This window comes from Hyalella azteca, unplaced genomic scaffold (genome assembly GCF_000764305.2).
Source record: "Hyalella azteca isolate HAZT.00-mixed unplaced genomic scaffold, Hazt_2.0.2 contig4602, whole genome shotgun sequence".
Classification (NCBI taxonomy): domain Eukaryota; kingdom Metazoa; phylum Arthropoda; class Malacostraca; order Amphipoda; family Hyalellidae; genus Hyalella; species Hyalella azteca.
Window position 1 is genome coordinate 116,199 of NW_025934815.1, and position 9,813 is coordinate 126,011.

Genomic DNA, 9,813 nt, shown 5'->3' on the forward strand with positions numbered 1-9,813 from the left:
TTCACGCCACCTCACTCCATCCCGGGTTTTTGACGAAGCAAAGAAAGAACTAAAATGGAATTTATCGTACAGACATTAAATGAGTAACATTTCTTAACCATTAGTAGGTTAATTAATGAATTTGTTTTATTTATCAAGATGACGAGCTGGAGCAACTTGATTGATGGCTTCATTTTGAATCGCGTGCTGAATGCGTACGTTCCGTATTAGGTATATCATAAAAATTAAGCTGCTGTAGGAATGGAAAGCTGAACAACAAAGTTATTCTTCCCACCATACATCAAGTCTGATCAGTTCTGTAACTCAAATTGTATCGACAGACAATGTCGAAAAATCACCATAAACAACCAAAGGTTTAACTATTTAATCCTCAAGCCATGCGTTCAGAATGTCTCGTTTTGTCGCACATTGTAATGGAATCTCTTGTTCTGTCTCGTGCTACAATACGATATCTCGTATTACTTCACGTCTTATTTAATAACAATCTGTCTCGTATTACTTCACGTCTTATTTCATAAAAATCTTTCTTTCATCAAATCCGGAATACAATTATTAAAATCCTGGACACAAATATTGTGTCGATTAATCGAGGTAATTGTACGTTGCATCTGACAGTTGTCCGAAAACATTTTACTGATGGTCCGGAAATTTTTTTATTAGAGGACTTTGATTCTATTCTCGTATGCTTGCCGAATAATTAGTTGTCAAAAATGAACTGCAACATCAGTGAAAATATCAAGAAGAAATTACAATGATTGACTGCAATGATCATTGATGCTACATTTTCAGTAGCGTGTGAGCTCATAACCAATTAGTTCTCTTCGTTTATTCTGCGATCAGTTATTCGTCTTTCTGGTCATAAAACCTGTAACCGTTCTCAGGGAAGATTAATTGTTGCATTTGCGTCGGAATGAAGTTTGGCGCTACCATTTGGATAAGTTCTTGGCTGGTTAGCTTCCTTATAGAATGCACTAGCGAATATATCTACTGTCAATGACACCTAAACCATTCAGCAGTTACTGCACACGACTCGAAGCTCGTAAACAACAACCATATAATACTAGTTAGAATTACGATTTGATAAGTTAGATTGCTATTTGATAGCTTAGAAGCTTTTTCAAACGCGTTATTAAGTATTGGCTCCGTTTTGGTAATAAAATAGCTCATTTCTTTGGCAGGCTGGCGACGTAAGTGTTGTGGCGAAGCTATTGGCGTTGACGGGAGGATCTGCCACTTGTACTGACGACATCTTTCTTATCTCTATTACCTACTGATAACCTCTCCTCGCTATGCTTGCGAGAATAGAGCCAGGGAGCTTCGTTTAGAAAAAAAATATATACATTGATACGCAGCAAAAGTTGCAACAATAGCCATATAACCTCTTATGAACCTATTTAAAGAAGTATCATATAAACACTCGACTAAAAACTGGATGAAGAAAATGAAAAATTATCATATAATATTTTAATATAATATAATAAGTGTATATTATAATAACTGTTTAAGTATTTCATTATAATAAAGTGAAAATATTTTATTAATTTTCTCCATGATTATCTTCGATTATGTTCACGCACAATAAAATTTGTCACGGATGCGTATCGTAGGCTGTATAATACAAGCTCTTTTATTAAATAGCCCCATGAGCCGAATATACTTCCATTAAATCGAACCACTGCCCACATTAATTAAGGAACCCCTAAACGTTCAAGCAGCTTGATCAAAAGCTCAACCGGTTGATGCCCGCTTTATTCAACCTCATTCAAGTCTTCATTCGTTTGATCAAAACCTTCTTACCGGAAATGGGATGGGACCAATGCACACTTGCTGCTAAAATGTTCGATGCTTTTTTGAGCTTCTGGATTGATTTTGGTGGTGAGCAACTGCTCGAGCACGATTACGTCCTCTCTCTTTCTAAAATTGGTTGCATTCAAGCGGAAATGGAACAGAAAAAACGACGGAGGAGTAGCATAAACTTAGAAAAAAAAAGTTTTCTCGAAAAATACAGTAATTTGTAATTTCTGCGAGATTCGGTGCTGGAGGAATACAGGAACATTCTGAGAGGGAACTGAGAAAGTTTGGATCATCTGCTGGAGCTAGTATAGCTCGAACTTGAGAAGGATACAAATATGCGTGAAGCGGTTCCTGCAAGCCAGAGACTGCCTATCTTTCCGAGGTACCTAGCGTTTGGCACAGATTTAGTTCTCCAATTACCGAGTGACTGACATGGCATCTACATGTTCAGTGGCTGTTTTGTCTACAGCCATGTCTACGCCTTGGTTGATACCGAGTGACTGACATGGTATCTACATGTTCAGCGGCTGCGATGTCTACCGCCATGTCTATGCCATGGTATCTACCGAGTGACTGACACGTTATCTACATGTTCAACGGCTGTGATGTCTACCACTATGTCAACGCCACGGTATATACTGAGTGACTGACGCAATGCTGGTCGGAAATAGCCCTAGACGATCAATCATTTCCTTTAACCGCCTGAGTCATTCAAACTTTCTATCAATAACCGTCAAGTCATGCGTCCAGCGTCAAACGGATTCGTACGCGGCCAATCACTTATGAATCAATCGGTTGATGCAAGCCATTTATATCGAGCCGCTTCATCGTTTAGGGACTCTGAAACCAACATTTCTGTCATTTGAACATGGGACATTTGTTTTAAAGTTACCACATTAACAATTTACTTGTGTTTGATGTAGACAAGTTTCTATGGAACATATTCATTGCACGCAAAATTGGGGACACTAAAGCATTTCCAACGAATAATTGGATAAAATTGTTGGATATCAAGCACTGCCTGCCATATCGCACTGAACCAGTTCAACCTTTCGTCTTGACTCTCGAGCAATGAATTTTTATTTACTGATGTTTTCCGATGGGGTGTAAAACATAGATGATGTGTGGGTAAAAGCGCATCGTCCCCCGTAAAGAAGCTAGCACCTCATTTATCAAGCCTTGCAGTGTTAAGGTTCGGTAATAACAATCGACTATTTGGTGTTGGCAAGAAAGTACTCAAAAAAAGAAATGCTACCAGATATTGATATCACTGACGATCATAACGACGAAAAGTTTCTGATTCTCGACTTTATAAAGTTATCTGAAAATACTTCAAAATTGTCTCACCTACATTTTAACCAAAATAATATTTTTTTTTCATAAAAAGGCCTCCCACACTCACCATTCCAACAAAAAGGGAATTAATTTTTTATTTAATTTGATTAAAAATAATTGATATATAGTTTGGGGAGTTATCCTTTTAATACAAAAATTTTAACTCTCGTGACGATGAACCTAGAGATGATTTTGCTTAAGGGGCTATTCATTAAGTACGAATAACCAGAAAAAGTCAGTTCGGGTTATTCGTATACAGATCAGAAGGTGCTCGATTGGGCAAGATGACCACGATTGGAGCAGCAGCTTGGTGGTTCGAAACCCACAACCAGTAATGTGAACAAAATTGCTGGTCGAAATCGCCAAGATGGCCAGATGATTAAGAGTTGGCCACAAGCCAACGTGACCAAATCAAGACTAAAGTCCTTAAATTATTGTACAAGCAGGTTAGCCTAGCACTGCCCGGGCTCGATAAATCCGGCAATTTATAATCCCACTATACCGAATGCCGGCAACTGCCAGATGACTCTCGGTTATGAAAGAAATATTTTACCAAGCTGAATTTAATTGATGAGTAACAATTCAAAAATCTACTTTTAATTTGTACTATTCTCCCTCTAAGAATTTATATCCTATAGTCTAGTTAATATCTCGGCACGATAAGTATCATGAACTTGAGCTCGATCAGCCCCTTCATATTTTAAAGAATTAGGCTTCAAACACGCACAAAAAACAAACATTCACACACAACAAGCACGCATACACAACAAACACGCACACACAACAAACATTCACACACAACAAACATTCACACACAACAAGCACGCATACACAACAAACACGCACACACAAACAAACGTTAAAAGATATTCATGATATTATTTTAGAGCATAGGTCAATAAATTAAACTTCTCAACGTTCCTGTTGAAGTACGAGTCATGTTTTTACAGTAAGTACCGATTGTAAATTACACCGCCATGGCCGCTGTTTAGCGCATGTGCGCTGTGTAGCTACATCTGTTTGGAAACCACAGACGCCATTACGGAAGCATCCGATCGAATCTACATCTACTTACGAGGTAATAAAATGACTCCATCTATTAAGAACTCCGCTCATTGTGAAGTGAAGTGTATCCTGAAAACATTATGAGTGATGGAATGGGGCGGAAATTAGTTAAGGATTAAAATATGGCCTCACAAACATTCATGATGAGAAACGAAAGGAGAGACTTTCTGTTCTTACCGATGATATGATGCTAAAAGTGACCTATAAAGTCAAAGACAGCCGACGATTCACGATTTCGTTATTAGCTGAAAAGTTTCCTGCTGTCTCAAGAAGTGTTCTTTGCGAAATTGTCTAATCTGGCCTCAAGCTTCTTGACGATGGCGTACGAAAGCTGGTCCCAAGATTCGATAAATGCCTCCATAGTGGGAACTATGTAGAGAAGTAAAATGTAGCCTTTCAAGTGAATAAATTGTTTTTTAGGAATTTTTTCAAGGTTCAAATGTCCGCGAGCCAACATTTTCGAGATATAAATTTACCTATTACTCAAGGCTATTTGTAAATCGTTGAAAGTTTGCATGAGCATCCATCCACTTTTGTGGTCACTGATGATAAGATAGCTGATCGGGACGGGAACATATAAAAAGCTAATAGCTTTAAATAGGCAACAATTCGTATTTAGAAGCTTCAATACCTAATCACGTCTTCCTATAGTTAATGACAGCGACCTTCTCCGGGTAAACTAGGCTATATAAGCTGGAGGGTTCACAACAATGGCTCATGTTGGGCAACCTTGTGGGCTCCTCAAACATAATTGTGCGTCTTAATTTCTTTTCTGCATTACTGAAGTGTTTTTCTCCCTTTTTCCAGCATTATTAATAGACATAGAGCAGAACAGATATGCTCCAAACTTCTAGCGATGATAAAACAAGCAGGATGGAATGTTATTCAAAACAGGTTCTTCATCTAATAGATTGTTTGATTGTCCAACAGGATGTAAGGCTTCTCAACATGTGGTTCTTTATTGGCTCTGGCAACACTAGCGGGCATTTACATACATTGAACCTAGATTTCATTGTGAGATCAACATCTAATAATACACATTTATATATAACAACATACTGGATAGGTAATGATTCTTGTTCTTGTTCGCACCCGGTGCTGTGCGTAATATGCACACAACCATGTATATTAATCAAATTAAAATAGTTAAATTAGTTTTTATCATAAGTTTTGAATGAATCCAGGTAATGTTCGTAATATACATGGAATTTTATTCTTTTGAAAGTTTGAATTATCATGTCCCATATCAGTTGAGTAAAGCGAGTTAAAATAAGTTGACAAAACTACAACTAATTAAGTGACCTGGGTAATACTAGAAAAATATTATGATGTTTAGGATACTTATTTGGAGGTTCATTGTTATATGTAATCGTTCGTCTCAACAATTTACAACCCAACCCGAGCCTTAACAGTAAAAAAAAACATTTATCTAATAAACGAGTCAATCAACTTTTCTAATCTGTCAAGATCACTGAAGAATTATTCCTGCCTGAAAAGAAGTGTCGGAAATTGCTTGTGAAAAGCAAGCGTAATTTTCATTCAAGTGTTTTTAAAATATTCTAATATTAAAGCCAGACTGATGATGATAAATCGAGTATAACAAGAACCATTAGGGAAATTTTTGAACAGACAAAAATGACATTAAATAGATAACAAAGAAAAACATTTCACTCGGTAATAACTGTATAGGAAGTTCAATTATAATAATTTGTAAGGAGCTAATTAGTAAGATGGTTCATGGGCGCATCAATGATCACTTGGTCGGAACTGAAAATTGAATTAAGATATTTTCGGTAAAAAACGTAGACTCGTAGGTGAGCTTCATCGTTACACATCAATCACTCAATGCCACCTTTGAATAGGGCATTACTCACACATTCGATATTACTCAGAGATACCTATATAATATAGATTTTTTAATTTGTCTATTTCAAAGACTTATGTAGTGTTTTCAATGGGTATTTCATGACATTGCGGACGTCAGCTAGTTGACTTTCATCAGTTATCAACTTTAACTATAAGTGAGTGAATTTATTTCAGTTTTTAAATAATTTTCTACATTTTTCCTTACATGTAAACATAATTTATGCATGTTTCCTTACATGTAAATCAAATTAATACATGTTTTTACATTGCTCAATTTTTATACTATAGGTATCTCATTCTTAATGTTTTGTTGTCTTTAAGTCATATGTCTTGGAATAAGTGCTGAATGCAAGTTTCTTTGCACGGATAATTATCAATACAATAATTGCTATTATTTACGGAGTTAAATTTGTGAGAGCTTTAGTTGTTTGTTATCATTGGAATGCTTCGTTGATTGGCGTTCCATGGACCATCCAGCGACTAACGCGTCCTGCGAACTGGACGCCCTTCAGCAGGAAGTCTGTTGCAGGCTGCAAAAGTGAAAAAAAATAAATGTCAGCGTCTAATTCGATGCAACTGTATGAATGGTAAATCTATTAAATATTAATTTTTTAGCAATGATTTGCTCACATAAATTGATTTCTTTGATCGCGTTTTTTTATAAATATTTCAAGGTTCGATTCATTCACTCAGCTTGACTCAACGATCATGGAATGAGGCGTAGCTAACCATAATTTTCATTTTATTTTGTGCAAAACTGTCAATTCAGGGAAAGGTTCGAAAGTGAGTTTTTCTAGTTTTTATTTTTTATAGTGAGTTTAACTACTTCCGATGAAATTTTTATCTCACCAATGAACTTGTTCTTTACGTGCATTATTTGTATGCTGGTTGACTGCAAAATACTATTTAGCCTCCTAATTATTTGACAGAAGGAATTCAAGTTCTCGTTTTGAGGTTACAGTTTAGAGCTCGAGTTTTATTCCGGCAGTATAGATGCTTGCCTGGCTCCCAGGTTCCACATTACACAATTACTTTTGCATTGAAATTACACTATACGAAATAGAATAGAGTGAACATATACTTTCTAGCTTTCAAATAAAACATTATATAGAATATAGTTGGTCAAAATTTCTTTCCCCTTCCTTTCAAATTACTTTATCGACATTTCATGTTTTCTTTCTACGCATTCATAATGGAAAGGTCCTTTCTTAAATTAATCATAACCTATGTATTTCTATGTTCATTTTTGATTTTACGTTTGTTCCATTCAACAAAACTTGAAGCGGTTCATTGTGTTTCAAAGAACTGGGCACGAATATTATTTATTTATTTAACAGCATAGTTCAGTTATATCTATCTATATATATCTATATACTAACAAAGCAATCTATAACAATTTACCTGACAACCGTGGTTCCATGCAGTGTCGAAACCGTTTGACTAGTCAAAATCTCTTGTGATGACATGAACTGGCTGGATTATAACTACCTATATATAAGTAATTAGGAACTAAGTTAAATCCTAAAATTCGAAATTTAAATGTCTTCTCCGCCAGAAATGATTCACTTAATATACGCGGCTCCAACTTATAAAATGTTACTTACTGTACAACCTTCGCCTTACAGAATGTTAATTACTGTACAACCTTCCCTTTACAGAATGTTACTTACTGTACAACCTTCGCCTTACAGAATGTTACTTACTGTACAACCTTCGCAGCATGCAGAAAATATGCTGAATATAATGTACCAAAAGGCACAAAATCCAGCCAGCCAAAACCCAACGAAAATCAGGAAGAGTAACCACATGATGCTCCAACAGAAGCTCGGAATGCCAGCTCCGCTCGCCATGTTCGTGTGCTGCAGGGAAGTTCACTCTGTACAACAAATGCAGCAACAAAAGCTGAGCGTAGAACCAACCGAAATCACTCGGGCATGAAAGTTTCATACCAATCAGAGCCACTATATTTGTTGCAAGATTTCAGAGGAAAAATAGGTATTTATAATGATCAAACTAATTCTAATCGTACAGTTCTTTAAAATAATATTTTGCCACAGGACAGACTACAAACAAATTTACGCAAATAAAATTTGATGAACCAGTTTTATAAATATCAATGAGGGACATTGAATAGTTAAGTTAAATTTGAGGTTCAGTAAAAGCCACTCAATCAAACAATGGTATCATGTTATTTTACAGAACTATTGGAAAAATCTTGCAACAATTGAAGTTAAATGACTTAAAGAATCGAAAATTGTTGCATTTGGATATTTGAATCAATAGCTAAATAACCCCGGTAAAATATCGGAAAAATGGTTCTGAGATTATTTTTTGTGGAATGGAAAGACTTTTTGCTGCTGATTTCAAAACTGGATGTTTTCTCTAGCACGGATAGTTTTTGGAATGGTTACATTTTGAAATAAAATATTTATAATAATTAGCTGGTTATCAGCTGTTCACAACAAAGTACAAGAACACTTTTGATGCAGCTACTATAGTGCATGGTTCGAACTTATGAGTGTTAGATATAGTTATGATCAAGAGCATATTTAACAGCAATTTAAGATCATGACTGATCTTATGAAGCACAAAGTTAGTATGATTGTTTTTCCAATTATCGTTTATTTATGTTTTTCGTACATTGCATATATGAGAATATAATCATATTTATTGGTGTATTATGTTTATATGTGCATTAGGTCCTACTATAGCCATTGGCCCCAAAGACATGTAATTGTCATTAATAAATATTAACTTGGGAGGATCTCTTTGATTCAATGCATAATTGTATGTACAGAAATAATAATCGAGAATAACTGTAAAATACCTCTGTAATTCGAGTACGCGGCCGAATAAAAGACAAAATTAACAAGCAGATAATAACTTAAGAATCAATTTAAAATTCGACTTAATGTGCTCTTATTTTATATTAAATGACAGAAATATAATAAACTTCGAAACATCCACATTCTCATAATTAAATGAACAATGAAAGAATTCTAAAATTATCGACTGTGGCTGAGCAGAAATATAAACAATTATTCAGGATCCAAGTTCCTTGGCCGAGCAATCAGACAGGCTAGAATTTCTCTCTGAGCTCAATTCTGTTTCTTTCGGCAGAAAAACTCGAGTTTTATACGATTATCAAAATTTTCATAATATTTTTTTTTCATATAAATACATTACTAATCCCATGCTATCAACACTTCAGTGTGTTCAGATAGTTATTTGATATGGGTTTACTGGTGCATGCTGAACTGAGACGTATGAAAAAAATTTTCATTACAGTGAAAATTTTCAAGAATCTCCTATCCCATTTGGCATTCACTCGTGCTTTGGTGCTGAATGTCAAATTAAGTTGAGGAAATGAATATATGAAGTATACTAGCGGTGAGTATGCCAGTTTTATATCTAACGCTTTATATAACTGGAGATTTCAGGTTTTTCTTGACCAAAGAATAAAAATTTGCATATGTGTCTTAATCTGAATTGAATATTTGAAATTGAATAGATTTTCAAATGAAATTTGATCACATAGATACACGAACATTTCACACTTAGCTAATGTAAAGAGAGCAATGATTTATTTCTTCAAATTATCCGATTTCAGTTTTCTATAAATTAAATATTTCTTAATATTTATATATTGATACTTATTCTTAGCGCATTTTCTCGTTTATAGAAAAAGGCGCTATTGTGCCCGTCAGTCCGTCCTTCCGTCCGTGACTGATTTATGCATGAGAAATGCGCTCT